The 18,076-nt window shown below is 39.7% G+C and overlaps 1 long non-coding RNA gene and 1 pseudogene across 1 annotated transcript; one reads left to right on the plus strand and one right to left on the minus strand.

Moving 5' to 3' along the window:
• Positions 1-819: 819 nt before the first annotated feature.
• On the minus strand, positions 820-9,440 carry LOC116335755 (annotated as a pseudogene).
• Positions 9,032-15,914, plus strand: LOC120439931. Its single transcript, XR_005612848.1, has 3 exons — positions 9,032-9,173; positions 9,318-9,508; positions 15,797-15,914. It is a non-coding gene; the product is annotated as an uncharacterized LOC120439931 (long non-coding RNA).
• Positions 15,915-18,076: the final 2,162 nt, after the last annotated feature.

The raw sequence follows: 18,076 nt of genomic DNA on the forward strand, positions 1-18,076 counted from the left end.
TAGAGCTTCAAACCCCCTCACCAGGGGTGTATTAATTATATGCACTGTTTGAAACAGACTTGAAACAGTGTTGTGTTTGTGTGTGTAGCACTCACCTTCTTTGTGGGGTCCTCCTGGAGTTTGGAGAAAAAGAAGGAAATGAGATGAACAGATAACATCTTCACTGATAAGAACCACCACAAAAAGTCTTCCAGCTATTCTTTGATACTGTCAGCGTGCGTGCCAGGTGAGCACACTTCACTAAAATAAGGAGAAATGTGTTTTTCCCCGATCCTTTCCACTCTGCTAGGTGTGATTTTTTTTTACGTTTGTGCTCTCATTGTCTCTTGCCGAGTCCACTGAGCAGATACCAGCCTCTGCGCCAATTCAATGATTAACAGCAAGCACAACCCCCTTTCTACAATCATTTCCTTTAATGTGTCAGATACAGGCTTGCTTAGTGTTTTCATCATAGTGGCTCGAGTGACTTTTCCTAAACTTTGGACTGAAGATTTTAGGAAACTCTAAAATATTTGAAATCCAAAGTCACTGATAAAGACCTTCCCCCCCCCTGCGATGCACTGTAAGTGATGTATCTTGGCCTCATTAGACAAATTTGTAAGACAAATTAATAATGCAAAAAATAATAAATATAATATTATGGATCAAACTGCATGTATGCACTGTATATTTTGGGAATATATATATTTTTAAAAAGGAGACAGCTCATATTATGTTGCAGTAAACCTCCATTTTAGAAAACCTTCTTCAGGCTCTTTTTGTTTCCATCCCCTTGCATGAGCTGCAAATCACATTGACACAAAACACTACAAACATCAACACATTTAAAATACTGTTTACTATCATATCATTTCAAGCATACAAAAAAAGAGAAAAAATATGACATTTCATCTGTATAACAGGCCTGCACCCAGTTCAAGCTCTCACTTTTTTCCTCAGTTAAAGAAATGTTCATAGAAATTGCGTATTAGAGTCTGACGACTGAGAAAACTTCAAGCATTTAATGAATTTCAGTGTCTTCTGGTGTCAAAAATGCTACTGAAACAGCACGTTTGACAATGATGTCTGTCAGTTATTGGTGTCACAAAGAGGACATTCTCTCACCAGACACTTGATCCTTCATAGACAGAGAGACTGGAGCTAGAAACATTTTCCAGCTTTAGTGAGTTTGTACATTTGTTGATTAGAAGAAAACATTTGGTTAGATCTGTAGCACAGGAACAAGGTGTTTTTTTTAGTTTTAAAGCTGGAGGTCAAAGCTTACTGGGATACTTTTAGTGCTAGAAGGAGTTCTCACATCCGTCTTAAATGCTTAAAACATCAACAAAGGCTGATGTCAGTTTTTTGCTCTTCACTGAAGCAAAATGAAAAGGTTCTTCATTTCTTCTTCTTTTTCCTTTTCCCTTTGTTATTACCCTGATGCTCCAGATCGAGTGCCCTCTGACTGCTGTTGTCTTGCTTCTGATCTTTAGACCATTCCCTCTGCAGCTGCTGGAGCAAATCGGGCGTCAACAGCCCGTCTCTCACCAGACGACTAGCCAGAGAGCTGTCCATCATCTGTCCTGAGGCTCTCTGTCCCCTTTGACCTCTGCTTCCAGTCAAAAAATTTGTGCTACCAGTTCCCCTTCCTGTCTGGCTATGCCTGTTGCTCTGTGCCTGCAGTGGGTCAGTGACTGTTGTGTCAGAGGCTCTGATGAGCCGGGTGATATTTCGCACACCCTGCTGGATGATATCATCAAGTTCCCGCTGGATTTCTCTAATTAAGGCAGTATCTGGAAACATGTCCATAAAACGGTAGCTGCGGAGGCAGGTAGACACAAATAAAGAGGATTAATATGGCAAAACTGGAAATTACGACAACAAAGAAGAGTTCATACAAACAAACACATCGTGATCACATATTAAAAAGGCATAAAAACAAGTGAGGCAACTTGCCAAAGGTGGAAATATAAAGCTACCTTAACCAGAGGTAGAGATCCAACACGTCATGGACAGCTTCCAGGTGAACCAGGTCTTTAATGTTTTTAGGTGGAGCCAGAGGCCAGCTGATGTGGCGACAGACCCAGTCAAACGTCAGGGGTTCGTCTCGACTGAATTGACGGGCAAACTGGAGAAGAAACATGATTGAACCATCAACAGTGCAGATGACATGCTGTACACACTCAATAATAAAGTAAATGTTAAACATATACTTTATTTTTGTTGAACACAGTTTTAGTATTTATTATCCAATCACAGTTTTATTTACACAACCAAATGACCTTCTATAGGTGCAATGCTATTGCTCTAAACTAAATACTCTGAGCCTTAGCACACACGAACAATAGAAATATGCAGAACTTAACCCTTAACCTCAAAGGTTGCTCATTCATGGGAATTTTATCTACGCTTGTTTTATCAGTTTGATAGGAGCATAAAAAGAGTCAGGTGTGACAGGAGGGTTATTACGCCACTGCCTCACTGGGTCAACTTCCTTACCCTCATTTCATCATTTTTACTCTCCTCATCAGCACCCTCTACTGCTCACTCCTGTCCTTCCACCATTAACCTTAAATCGCTGTTGTCTCATGTTTACATCCACTCACTCACCTTAAGGAAGGAGGTACATACAAAAGGCTGCTTTTTGTTGATGGGAGCAGTGCAGAAGACGTAACGTGACCTCAGGTTAAGCGGTATGTGCTGAATCATGTCCGCCAGAAACTTAAAGTCATCAATGCTGCAGACAAAATACAAACCATCCACCTGAGAGAGGCTGACAAATATGTCCTGAGAAGGGGGCAAGAGAACGAGAGCATTTACAATCTTGAATAAGACGTGACTTTAAAACGTCAAACAGTAAAACACACACAAAAAAGGACAACTGAAATACAAAACGTGCATTTTCCTTTATGTACCCATTCACAGCTTAAACACATTTGTATTAGGGCACATTTTGCTTCATTATTTCAGCACGCATGCTGGACTTTGAAAAGTAAAGTTAGCTATTAACGTCTTCAAAAAATAATAAATAAATAAACTAATGACAATCCTTTGCTTTTAGTTTTAGGGGGTCTGCGCTGAAACACAAAACAATATTTAACTTTCATTTTTGCTACAAAGGGGAAATTGTAAATATTAGTGCTGTCAATAGATTAAGAATTATTAACCAATTAATCGCAGATTTTTTCTAATTTCTAATGGAGCTCTAACACCTCTGCGGTCTTAAAGAAGGCCCAACAGCGTCTCCACTTTCTGAGAATCCTCAGAAAAATGGACCTGAAGAAGGAGCTGCTGACCGTCTTCTACCGCTGCTCCATTGAAAGTGTGCTGACATATTGCATCGGTGTATGGTTCTCCAGCTGCACCACAGCACACAGAAAGGCACTCCAGAGGGTCATCAATATGGCCCAAAAAATCATTGGACATCCTCTTCCCTCCCTGAAGGACCTGTACAGCACTCGCTGTCTCAAGAGGGCACGCAGCATCCTACGAGACTGTACACACCCAGGACACCGGGTGTTTAAGCTGCTGCCGTCTGGCAGGAGGTTCAGGCTGCTGAGGTCCCGAACAAACAGACTCAAGGACAGCTTTTACAACAGGGCAATAGCCCTAATCAATGCAAATAGCTGACCTGATTGGCTACCTGCCTGGACTTTTTTTTAGGGGGAGGTAACAATGTTTAAAACAATAACAATAGTAATATTTATATTTATAACAAGGTGCAATAATAATTAATGTGCAATAATAACAGTGTGCAATACACATAACACTTATTCTTCTTTTTTATTTCTAAGTTAATATACTGTGTTGTGTTGTTTGTGTTGCGTTGTGATGTGTCATATCGTGTCGTGTTGTGTTATATGTAGTACCGACGTAGGACAGTTTTTCCAATTTCATTGTACTACTGTACTATGTATGACTGTGCAATGACAATAAAGAATTATCTCTTATCTTATAATTAATTGCGATTAATCGCAATTACTTGATCAATAGCCTGGTTGCAATTACTTTTTTTTAACTTCATATTTAAGCTTGTAACTGACATTTATGCAATATAATGAAGTAAATGCAGAATAAACACAAAGAATGTGTGCTGAAAATTCAAAGAGAATTTGAATAGTTTTCTTCAATCTTTTAGCACAGGTTAAAAATGCACATGCAGTTAAAAATTTTAATCACGTTGACTGTGACGGCGGATAAATCTGCGTTAACGCGTAAAGATACTTTTATGCTACTAAAAAATTACAACAGTTTTGTCATGAAAATGTTATTTTATCAAATTATTTCATGTACCGGTAATGTAATGTAATATAGAAAGGATACATGCAGCAGTGTGCTGGACCAGTCAGTTGTATTTGTTTACATTTAGGCATTTCAGATCTTAAGTCTTAACCAGACTTAAACAGACTTTTTCAGGTGGTTTCACAAACTGTTGAGGAAAAAACACAGCGACGAACAGTCCCAAATAAAAACATGCAGCTCCTGAAAAACTCACACTACAGTGAAATACTACTTTCTGTTTCAATCTGAAGACTGCTCAGGCTTTATTTTACCACCTTACCAACTATTTAACCCATCTCAGTAAACTCTACTCACTGATGAAGACCATGACATGTAGCTGGAAAACTACAAATCTTTTCCCCCGTTTTTATGCATTTATTTTTAATTCTGCTGTTTGAAGGTCTATAATGAACATTTCAATTCTCGCACTGATCACTAAACGAGCGGCTCTACTCACAACAAGGTTGGACAGCGTTGCATCGGGCAGATGGTAAGCAAACATCTCTATCTGCTCTGCAGTTGGATGGAGTCCTGCAGTCTGAGGCAATCAATTGGAGAATAAAATGAGAAAGATTTGTTATTGCAGAAATGCTGAACGTAGGTTTTGTGTTTGTGTGTAAAATGATCACCTCTATAGGATCGACAGAGTGGCTGAGTATTTCTTTGAGGACGGGGAGATCGTCTCTGTGCATGGTTGTAACTTCTCCCTCTTTAAACTTGGAGGAGAACCTGCAACAGGTGGCAGAAGATGGAGTTTAATATAGTGGCCTAACAGAAGCTCAAAGGGATTGTCTGCATTGTTGTTGTCAAAGGAGGCTGACCTCCCAGCACGGCCAGCAATCTGCAGAGCCTGAGAAGTGCTGATGGTCTCCATCTGTTTCTCCCCCTTTCTCATTAACGTTAGGCTTCACCAGACTGTTGAAGATGATGCGTTTTATACTCCCGGAGAGAGAGAAGGGGTGGTGGGGTGAAGTAAAAGGTAAGGTAAAAGGTAAGCACACAGATGTGAGCTTGATAATGAACAGTATCCTATATGGCAGAAAGCATGCAACCACTTGAAAGACAAAAAAAATGATTGATATGGCTCTAAAAATATTTCATAAAGTATGTTTTGCACTTACAGGTTAAGCCCCATGCCTATAGCATCCGTAGCAACCAGAATCTTGCAGGGGTCATCAGGGTCATTAAACTTCTTTGCCTGGGACAGCTTGGTGCCTGTAAATCAAAATTTTGACATTTAACCATTTTTCTCCTAAAAATTGACTAAACTGACTTATTGGCTCAGTTCTACACAAAGACATACACTCACTGGCCATTTCATTAGACAGACCTCTTCAGGTGCTCATTAATGGGTTGCATTTACCCATGTTACGCATTTTAAAAAATGTCATCTGGTCTTTTGAGTCACCAGTTTTGCTTGCATGTTCATTGGATGGTTGGGTCAGAATTTTGCATAAGCAAGACAAAACCATGGATGACTCCTGCCTTGTAACAATTGTTCAGGCTGGTGGTTGTGTTATGGTGTGGGGGGTATTTTCTTAGGCCCTTAATACCATCTGAGCATTGTTTCAATGCCTGAGTACTGCTGCTGACCATGTCCATCCTTTTATGATCACAGGATACCCATCTTCTGATAGCTGCTTCCAACAGAATAAAATAAAGCTCAAATAATCTCAAACTGTTTCTAGAACCTGATAGTGAGTTGACTGTACTCAAATAACCTCTACAGTCCACAATCCAACAGAGCACCTTTGGGATGTGGCAGAACAGGAGATTAACATCTCGGATGTTCAGCTAATAAATCCGCAGCAACTTTGTGATAAAAAGCTCTTCCAGCACCTTCTTTGGTCTATGTCATGAAGAATTAAGACAGTTCTGAAGACAAACGGGACTTCAACCAAGAACCAGAAAAGTGTACCTTAAGAAGTGACTGTTGAGTGTAAGCATTCATGTGACAAATATAAAACCCCTCAGATACTCACCTGGAGGTAAGCTCCCATAGATTACAGCACATTCTTGCCCTCTGGCCTCGATCTGCCTGCTGATAGAATAGATGTCATTTTTACTAAAGCACACGATGCAATCTCCTGGTCTCAGGTTGTCTAATGACTCCACAGCATGATCCAGTATTGAGAAAGGAGTTAGACGCTGGTAATTGTGAACCTGCAGAGAGAAGAAGACTGAGATGAGACGAGAAAAAGGGGATCTCCAAAGATGAGGTTAGAAACATCAGCCAAAATCTTTTCTTTCAGATGTTGCGTCTATCACAGTCTCACCTCCACCTTCTCTCCAGTGGTGAACATCTGGAGAGCTCTATGGCTGCAGGTTCCCCACACACGTGGATCTCCTCTGCACAGAGACCTGCACAAATGCACAGAATAATAAAGTAATTTAGGTTTAAAAATAAATAAATAATAATAATTACATTTCTGAGTATGTTGTTGTCAATGGAAAATTGTACTTAGTAGTCAGTATAAGCTTTTAATGATATAAGTTTGCATATGATAGAATACTGTATGTTGACCTTTTGATGACTTAGACTGTTGTCCACTACAAGACTGTTTTATAAATTCTTTCTCACAGCGATAATAGCTGAACAAGCAGGAAGAGGACAGCTGGATACTTTTATCTGCGCTCCCTAACAAGAAGAGGGGCCGCGTCCTTCTGAAACTCACAACACACACACATACACCTCAACCACTCTTATCTTCACTCCCTACGCACTAACATTCCTCTGCCTATGAATAGACGTATTCACTGTTGTCACCAGTGACTATAAATGCACGAATAAAGAAGTACACTGTGTGATTCTCACTTGAGACTTCACCCATGTACATGTGTTTAAGTATTTTGTCTCACTGTGTTTCTGTTTACAATTGGCAGATTTCTGTTTGGGATTTTTCCCTTAACAGTTGTACAAACCCAGCAAAGCTCTGGTCCATGCCCATCCTCTGGAAGGATCTCGGATCATTTGAATTTCGTCGATTACAGCAACCTCATCTATAAACACAAAAAACTGAGGTCAGTATCTACCTTTTAATCAGTTAACATACACAAAATTTCAATAACTACCTAATATGAATTGATAACCTCTCCATTTTCTTTTTTAAAAAATATATTCATTTTTTTCAGATTAAAAGACAAATGTATCCTTTCTAGATCAAGGTTTCAAACTTCATTGAGTGCCATCCTTTATAATTTAATCATACATGGTTATAAGGGGAATTTTTGTTTCCCGTGACAGATTATTTATTAACATCACAGAAACTCAGGTCAAAGAAAGAATATCAGAACAGTGCCTAAAATATTAAACAGTATGTAAAGAACATTTAAATAATGATTATCACAGGCGCACTTACACGGTGTAGTGACGCTGCACATCTCAATGGTGCAGGCCACATGACCAGCTGCTCGACCCTCTGGGTCCACGAAGGTCCTCTCCTCTCCAGTAACCAGGTCACATGGTACACCCTGAAGCACACAGAGAAAGAGCAATTAATGTCAGTATTAATAGAAAATAAGACACCTTGAGAACATACACAATGTGACCTTTCTCCACACACAAACACACTAGGACACATGAAAAGACTTTGATGTTTACACAGGAGCACAGTTACGTACAGCATCGTTGCTCTTCTCAAAGATCTCGTGGGCCAGCAGCTTCAAGGGGCCACAGTACACACCAGACTTAGCAGCCAGGTAGCGTTGGATGGCATGGTAGGTTTTACCACTGTTAGTTGGTCCAGCGTGGAAAATCACCTTCCTCTGGATGGCACGAGCCTCGGGGTACCTGGCGAACACATAAATATGGTTTGGTAGCGGAAGCCAGAAAGCTTCTTTTAATGCGACGTGTGTGGCGTTTGGTCGGGTTTAAAATACACACCAGTTGGCCGGGACCCTGAGGTCTGAGATCTTTCTCAGGTCATCCATACAGTCCAACATGGGAAAGATCTGCTTGGCGTGACGCATGAAGTATGGATAGACGTCATCTATATGACCTGAAGAAAATCAGACAGAGGAATATTTCTAAATATAACGATCACTGAACAAACAGTTTCAACCGAGTAACAGTTACTCCATAAAGAGACAAACCTGTTCCACAGCAGATGTCGTTGAGGATGATGTGCAGGTCGGCTGGGAGTGACGTCATCTCTAGGATATACTTCCTGAAGCTGATGAAGGCCTGGTGGAACAGACGAGCTGCATGCGCATAGAGAGAAAACAGATAAGCCAATGATATCTAGTGTTGAATTTGTGCAAATTTCTCCGCTTGTGTAAATTTACAATTCTCTTCCTAGATATTCATTCCGTTACTTTCCCATTGTTATGAGTATTGATTAATCCACTAAGTGTTGTCAATCAATTATTTTATGCTGACAAAGAGAAGTTCCAGTCAAAAAGTTGTAGTCAATCATGATAACTAATGAGAAGATAATAGGCCTTGGCCATGTTATGTTAAAAGACATTGGAGAACCTTCAGCATCACTTATTAAAAGATTTAAGTGAGTCTATATATATTTCACCCTTTGTGGATTAGAGAGAACCCTAAATAGATTCAAACCTTGATGAGTGTATGTAAAGTTCTGACCACATCTGTATATAACCCCTTCATGTAGCCCCTATAACCTATTTGTCAACATATAAACAAGGTTTTTAGACAGAGGAAATCTCTTTCTGGCATATGATCACTGGCTTGTGGCCTTCCATGGCTAAATTGACACACACGATCAACAGATGATGAGTTTATTTCCCTCACCATCCAAACCCGAGTCCGCTGCCAGCTTCTGCATCTCTTTCCTTTTGTAAAACCGATTCAGAACCTTCAGCAGCTCATCTGAATCACAGACACAAACAGCAGAGACAAGAAGATGTTGCATCATCTGAGAAAATCAACTCCACCTTTATAATCATTCGTAAGCAATAGAACAAGTAAATTCTTTAATTATATTTTATTTAAAAACAAAAATAAAAACAACGCCCAGTATTATCTTGTACATTATTAAGTTCAGAGTAGTTTAACTGACCCACTTAGGTTTCGTTTACTCACTTTTATCCAGCGGCTGGGTGAGCTCTATTCCCACACCGCCGCCGTCTGCCTTCAGGGAGACGGGGACAAACAAGGAGGTGTCCGGAGGTTTCGGAGAGGAGCTGTTAGACGAAACATCCCTGCTCCAGACCACTGTACCGGGTCGGGTGAGACCCTCAAGGACTACACAAAAAGCTTGCCAGGCTCACTCCATACGGTCAGGTAAGTGTGAATAAATGGCTCACACAGCAACAGAGGACGGTCAACACCATTGACTGTAGAAAACATGGACGACGCGACCCCGCCTCCTACCATTGTGCAAAAATGAAGCGAAAATATCCCGCTTGTGGAGGCTGCCATCTTGCAAATTTGGAGCCAGAGTCTGCGCAGTAGTGACTTGAGGTGGAGCGACTGTGTAACGCTCCCGCCCACACACCCGCTGGACATGACCGCAAACACGCCCCCCTACACTTTTTACGTAGCCCGGCTGCTCGAGTTTTTTTGCTGGTTTACCGCGACTGACGACTCGTTTAATTAAGGTAAATACAACCATGTCACTGTTATAAAAAAAGACGCACAGCTTATCATCTTATAGTTCTAAAATCACTCTGTTGTTAATTCGTTAGCTAGATTAGCCGCTAGCATACGCACTGTGTTGGAGGCTTATTGCTAGCTAGTTAGCGATGCTACACACCTGCTACTCTAATAGTCTGTGTTATTGAAGGATTCAGCACTTCTTATGTTTGTTTTTATCCATTTTTAGACAGCGATGAGATCATCTGCACACTCTACAGAAGCCCAGAGTTACTGTTAATATCAAAAATATAATGCTGTCCTTTGAGATTTTAACATAAGACTGTGAGTGTAATGGATCTAAAACTGTTTAAATCTTCAGAGCCCTCTACAGCCTGGTAACATGGAAACTTTAAAAACATCAGCAGAACGTTTCAGTAGTGTAGTGTGATTTATTCTTTTCATTTAATAATAGAGTCCCTATTATATCAACAGCTACATTCACCCTGGAGAGAAAAGGGTGAGGGAGACCACCAGGACCAAGCTGGGTTTCCTGGGTCCAGAGGTTTGGAGAAACTTCTTCCTTTTCTTTCATCACAGATGTCCTGTGCCAGAAGTTCTGTTGACCCACTGAGAGAGGCTTCATTTAAGAAACACCAGGAAGACTGAAGCTCATCGCATTGATCAAGCAGGACTCATGATCTTCACCAGCAGCTCCCTCACAGGAAATCTTCAGCACTCCTCCGTAGGCCCGATCCAGGAGATGGATAAACCCAGCATTTCATGAACACTGTGATGGAGACCTTTGGTTTGTGTAATGTTATAAATACTCGGATACTCCCCAGAGGCTCCAGACTTTTACATAAAGATATTATATTCAGTCCTGTAGAAAGTTATATATTTAAAAATATATGATCCTCTCTGGTTACTCTGGTATGAATAACTCTGAATCACTTTATGGTAAATAACACATTATCTGCAAAAACTGTGAAAGAATTCCAGATGACAAGTTTGTAGTTCAACATACAAGTGACGACCTTTGACCTTCATCAGGTTTTATTTAATTGTGCCAGAGAAAATCTCATATGCTCTTCATGCAGCTGAGTACATCAAGTGTTTAAAACGGAAGCTGTGCAGGTCTGAGATCAGCAGCTTTGTGAAACACCAAACTGAGGTCCTGTTAATGCTGATATATAGTGACACAGTTACATGAGTGATTAATCCTTTTGTTTTTTTTTGTCTTTAACTTTATCAATAAAGCTGCAGCTTTCACTACAGCACATGTAGTACTTTAATCTTTGTACTGTTTTCATCAGTTCATTTTGCAGTTAACATGTTGGATGATCTGTCTGCTGTCACTGGGTGGTGCTGAGGTCTGAATCTGAGGGCAGCTCCTGTAATCACAAAGAGAACAGAACCATCACAAACTCAAATATAAATTTTATCCCTCAAAATTGAAATAAAGCTGATTCTTCTGTCCTCACACACTCAGGATCTGAAGTTCTTCTCTTACATTTTTTCAGTATTACAGTACACTACAGTACTTTAATCCATAGTTCCTGATTAATGAGGAGTTACTGAAGTACAAGCTTTTAAAAAAATGTTACTGTCTTTACAGATGTGGCAAGAGACTGAAAACATGCTGTTGTTTGCATATATTTGATATTCAGCTCTGCACAGGAGCTGAAGCAGCGTGCAGCCTGTTGCTTTTACAGTATAATACTTGTAATAAAAGTACAGTAACAGTAATTAGTGACTGATTAGCCCGGAACGTTTCTCTTGATTTCTTTAGTAAATTCATTCACCTGCACAGATTAGCTAAACGAACCCTGACAGCCGAGTGCTCATTTTAGCTAGCTAGGTCTCAGGACATAGCTAAGGACAGTAGTTACGGATTAGCTTACAAACACGATTAACTTACCGAAAAAGTGCAGCGGGGCCTCGGGTCCTTCTGTCAGGTAGTCCAGTTTACTGAAGAGCACCTCAGACTGTCAGGTTAAAACACTCGGTCGTGTTTTCGTAGCGTAAACGCTGGCCCTCCTCTCAGAGCCTACGCTCTATCTGCTATTCCCGAACAGAGATACGCAAGTTTCTCCGTGACTGCAGCTGCCAGTCAAAGCTGCTATGATGACGTTTCACCCCAATTTAACATCGCCGCTGTAGGAATTAGAATCAAACTTATGGGAAAGGAGACCCCTTGGACATCAATGAGCATGATGAGAACTATTGATAACAAAAGAAAGAATCTTTGGAAAAAAATTATCTAAGGAGAATAAATTAATTTTAGTCTGACCCCAGTCCCATCCGCTAACATGGAGGAGGCGGGGTTTATGACCTATACTGCAGCCAGACACCAGGGGGCGATAGAGACGTTTTGGCTTCATTTTTGGGGAGCTGTGGCGTCGTCCATGTTTTCTACAGTCAATGGTACGGGCTTTTAAGTGTCACCATGAGGACAGCGTTGCAGTTGGTCTCTAACGGCATTCACCGCTTCTTTCGCTTTTCTCCTACAAACTCTCAATCGGGAAATAAAAAAGTCGCGACCACGACAGATAGCACACAACAGTTGTTTGTGAGTAGCAACAAATATTATTCATGTATTTCTTTAATTTCCTTGTTTACCCTCGTGTGACCCTAGCGAAAAAAGGGACCATTTTGGGTACTTTGGATTCTCAATATATCAGTCATTTTAAAGACCAGTTGCATGAAACTTGGCCAGGATGTGTGTTTTAGGATTATTTTTAAAATTCAATGATCCCCTCTATGGTTTGGTGTATAGTAAAGGAGATTCACATATGTACTACCTCCTGTTACCCTTGTACCATTTTGGGCCCCATTGACTCCCATTATAATCACATATTTTCAATATACTGTAATCCTGACATGTGATAATGCTTTTCTCATGAATACCTAATGGATCTAAGCCTCTGCCTTCAAAATAAAGGAAAAATATGTTTTGGATCAAATGAGCACAATATTAGGCACAGCACCACCATAGACATTTTCAGTGGTTTTGAATGCAGGACATGGTTATCTTACCTTGGAAAATACATGGTAATAAAACAGCTGACCACCATAAAATAGTCTTGATGTAGTGGAACTGATATAAGAGAGTGGTGTGAATGTGATTGAGAATATATATATATACTGTGTGTGTGTGTGTCGGTCGCAAACAAAACGGCCCATAGCGCCGCCTCCATGAAGTAAACAATGGCAGCCTGCTCCGTTTTTTTCCCTTTCTCTAAATCTCTCTAAATGTTTTTTTTGCTTCATTTTGCACACGAGCCTTGCATTTGCTCTCAGCAAGCGAGGGGAGGGGTGCAAAAGCAGCCACGTGTTTGTTGAGCAGAGGGGGGAGGGAGGGGTGCAAAAACAGCCACCTGTTTGCTGAGCAGACGGGGGAGGGGCAGTCGCTACTCTCCCAGTGGCACATCAAAAGAGCCGGGGGGAGAGACAGAGAGAGATCGTTTTCTATCTTTTTGGATTCAAGTGCACATTTGAAGTCTGTGAGAATAGTTTGCAGCCTTGTCTTACGAGTCATTTCTGCACAGACGCCACGAAATGCACTGACGCACGCACGCACAACACGAAGCGCACGGTCAATTTAGGGGAGCTTGGAAGCTTTGCTCATCGTGCAAACAGCGCGTTATTATTGCAACTGCTGCAAATGGTAGGATATGTCCTGTCTGCAAAAGTCATCCATCTAGAGGTTCGTGCTATAAAATGTAAATTACATCTTTGTTCAGTTTGTTGTTGAGTTTCTTCAGGTCAGTTCAGTTTCCCAGTGGCACAGGAACAGAACAGGAGGGAGAGACAGAAAAAAATCATCGTCTATCCAATAAGATAGAAGATGATCTTTTTAAAAAAAAAATTCAGGTGCACCTTTGAAGTCTGTGAGAATAGTTTGCAGCCTGGTCTTACTAGTCATTTCTGCACAGACGCCACAAAATGCACAGACGCGGGCACGCACAACACGAAGCGCACGGTCAATTTAGGGCAGGCTTTTGCTGAGAAAGAGCAGCGTTCCAAAAAGTGGAAGCGGGGCTCATCGTGCAAACAGCACATTATTATCGTAACTGCTGCAAATGTTAGATATATATAAGATATATAAGATATGTCCACCCATCTTGTGGTTCATGCTATAAAATGTAAATTACATCTTTGTTTATTTTGTTGTTGAGTTTGTTCAGGTCAGTTCAGTTTGTTTTTTTGCAATAAAGTCTTATTGTTCCAAAAATAATAATGCATCCAAATCAGTGTTGTTATGAATTATTTACCTATTCAAGGCTGTAATAACTGCATGCCAAATAGTTCCATTTGCAACTCATTTTTTGAAAATATTGCATATTATGGGTTTTTCACCCCCCCAAACCAGGGGTTTTTATGACAATAAAGCCATAAAAACCTAAAAAATATTTAAAAAATTATGAAAAACTTGATATCTGTGATTAGGTCTGAAGTTGTTTAAAAGATCTGATGTGAAAAAAAAAGAAAAAAAAATCATATATAATATTGCTATATCACCTTTTGTCAGGGGACCCGTTTGGATACGAAGGGCAAAGGATGGGTGTAAATTTGAAAAACTCTTATTGCTCCAAAAATAATAATGCATCCAAATCAATGTTGTTATGAATTATTTACCTATTCAAGGCTGTAATAACTTCATGCCAAATAGTTCCATTTGCAACTCATTTTTTGAAAATATTGCATATTATGGGTTTTTCACCCCCAAAAAACAGGGGTTTTTATGACAATAAAGCCATAAAAACCTAAAAAAAAAATATTTAAAAAATTATGAAAAACTTTATATCTGTGGTTAGGTCTGAAGTTGTTTAAAAGATCTGATGTGAAAAAAAATGAAAAAAAAATCATATATAATATTGCTATATCACCTTTTGTCAGGGGACCATTTTGGGTACGAAGGGCAAAGGATGGATGTAAATTTGAAAAACTCTTATTGCTCCAAAAATAATAATGCATCCAAATCAGTGTTGTTATGAATTATTTACCTATTCAAGGCTGTAATAACTTCATGCCAAATATTTCCATTTGCAACTCATTTTTTGAAAATATTGCATATTATGGGTTTTTTACACTTATGTGTTTCAGATAATCAAATTTTAATATTAGTCAATGATAACCCTAGTAAATACAAAATGCAAGGGAAAAGGGCTATCCATTTCTGTCTGCTCCAATGAGCAGATAGAAATGGTGTGTTTCAATGATGAGCTGAAACACACCAGCAAGTCTCCCCCTCTGAATGTTTAAAAAAAACAAAAACAAAATGAAGGTTTCATAGTGGCCTAGTGAGTCTTAAATGAGATTGGGATATGTTGACATGACATGACCATTGATCCCTGAAAACGTTTTAGTGTGGCTGAATTAAAACAATTCTGTAAATAAAACTGGATCAAAATTCCTCCACAGCAATGTGAAAGACTCATTTCCTGATGCCAAGGGTGGCACAATCAGTTAATAGGTTTAGGAGCCAATTACTTTTTCACATAGAGTGAGAGTGATTTGGATACCTATTTTTCTTAAAAAAAATAAATCACTTAACAATTAATGACCTTTTCTGATATTAGTATTGATTATCTGAAACATCTAAGTATGACAAATATGCAAAAGAAAACTTTTTTTGGTCACATTTTACAATGACGGACAGAATCTGACTTTTTTTGCAGTATCCTAAACTGCAGCTTCTGATGTCAGTGGCTTTAACTTTCGCCTTGCATTTTTGAAGTTGATTAGTCACTATCAGCATCATATTGATGGAAAAGACAGCAAAGCTATTTAGCCAGCATGCACAGTGTCTAATCTAAATGGAATATTTTCATTCACGTATTATTAATCACATCTGTGCTTATACTGCTTTCCTTCTATTTGCATGTTTCTTACTTGATCCAATAAGTATTTTTACTATTTTACTATTTTTACTATTTATTTTTAGCTTTAAACATATCTGAACTTAACAAAAAAAAACTGGTTTTGCAACAGGTTTGTGGTTGGGCCAGAGTTGCTCCCCTGAGCTGCGTACTTCCGGCACACAAGAAGCCAAAGTATAAGAAGGGCAAAGCCAGTGGTCATCTCTGTAGAGACGCTGTGGAACAAGGCAAGGCAAGTCAATTTTATTTGTATAGCACACTTTCAGCACAAGGCAATTCAAGGTGCTTTACATGATTAAAAGAGAACACAAAACATAAAACACTATAAGAGTAAAATACAATAAACATTTACAAGAAAGCATTTACAATAAAACAATAATCAAGACAATAATTTATATGAAGATATTCAAACAAACAAGTAGAGAGCCATAATAGGTTCAGTTACTCATAAGCAAGTCTAAATAAGTAAGTTTTAATTTTGGACTTAAAAGAGTTCAATGTTTCTGCAGCTTTGTATTCTCCCGGTATTGTATTCCAGATATGAGGAGCGTAGAAACTAAAAGCTGCTTCTCCATGTTTAGTTCTGGTTCTAGGGACGGTCAATAAACAAGAGCTGGAGGACCTAAGTGATCTGGAGGGTTTGTACCATGATAGCAGATCCCTAATGTACTCTGGTGCTAACCCATTCAAGGATTTATAAACTAATAAAAGCACTTTAAAGTCTATTCTCTGGGCTACAGGGAGCCAGTGTAATGACTTTAGAACTGGAGTAATGTGCTCTATTTTCTTAGTTCTAGTAAGAACATGAGCAGCAGCGTTCTGGATCAGCTGCAGTTGTCTAATTGATTTTTTTGGTAAACCTGTCATGATACTATTACAGTAATCAAGGCGGCTAGAGATAAATGCATGGATGAGTTTCTCTAGGTCTCCTTGTGTCATCAGTCATTTAATCCTGGAAATGTTCCTCAGGTGGTAGAATGCTGACTTTGTTATAGCTTTTATGTGGCCCTGGAGGTTCAGGTCTGAGTCCATTATTACACCTAAATTTCTGGCCTGGTCGGTAGTTTCTAGTTGGACCAGTTTGAGCTGATTACTGATATTTAATCGATCTTTTTTGGGTCCAAAGATAAGTACTTCAGTTTTGTTATTGTTTAGTTGAAGGAAATTATGAGACATCCAGTTGTTAATTTGCTCAATGCATTTATTAAGGGTTTGGATAGGTTCAACATCACCTGGTGACATTGAAATGTAAAGTTGAGTATCGTCTGCATAATTGTGGTAGTTAATATTATAGGTGGTTATAATCTGGCTTAACGGGAGCATGTAAATGCTAAATAAGAGGGGCCCTAATGTAATGTAATGTAATGTGTATGTGTTAGTCCCCGTAGGGAAATTACTCCTCTGCATTTAACCCATTCACCCAGTGAAGCAGTGGGCAGCCACCAATGCAGCGCCCGGGGAGCAGTGTGTAGGGACGGTACCTTGCTCAAGGGTACCTCAGGGTAGCTGTTCAGTGGAGTCGAACCCCCGACCTTCCGATCATGGGGCAATCACTCTACCTACTGAGCTATCCTTGGGGGAACCCTGGGGGACCCCGCATGTGATTTCTATATTTTGTGATGAAAATTGGCTAATTGACACATAGAAGTTCCTGTTCTTAAGGTAGGACTTAAACCAGTTGAGTGCTGTACCAGAGAGTCCGGCCCAGCTCTCTAGACGTTCCAGTAATATATCATGATCAACGGTGTCGAACGCCGCACTAAGGTCCAGTAGTACCAATACTGTGGATTTCCCACGGTCAGTATTTATACGGATGTCATTAAACACTTTGACAAGGGCTGTCTCGGTGCTGTGGTGCCTACGAAAACCAGACTGATAAATATCAAAATGGTTGTTCTTTGTGAGGAAGCTGTTTAACTGCTGGAAAACAGCTTTTTCAATAACTTTACCGATAAATGAAAGATTAGAGATTGGTCTGTAGTTTTGCATTAATGTACTGTCTAGATTCTTTTTCTTTAATATTGGCTTGATAACTGCTGTTTTTAAGGCTTTGGGAAAGACACCTGATAGGATGGATGCGTTAACTATTTGGATCAGATCCTCCCTGATCGCTGGGAGGACCTTTTTAAGAAAACCTGTCGGTAATATATCCAAGCAGCAGGTGGCAGAGCTGAGATTCTTAATAATTTTATCGAGGCTTGATTGATTTATTGTTTGAAAGTGAATCATTTTCTCTGCATAAGTGCTAATTGGGCTTAACGTCGGGATTGGAGTTGAAACTAATGTGCCGATTGACCTTCTGATTTCCAAGATCTTTTTAATAAAGAAGTTGGCAAATTCATTGCAGGCCCTGATGGAGCTTAGTTCAGGTGCTATTGCCACTGGAGGAGAA

This window comes from Oreochromis aureus, linkage group 1, assembly GCF_013358895.1.
Source record: "Oreochromis aureus strain Israel breed Guangdong linkage group 1, ZZ_aureus, whole genome shotgun sequence".
Taxonomy (NCBI): domain Eukaryota; kingdom Metazoa; phylum Chordata; class Actinopteri; order Cichliformes; family Cichlidae; genus Oreochromis; species Oreochromis aureus.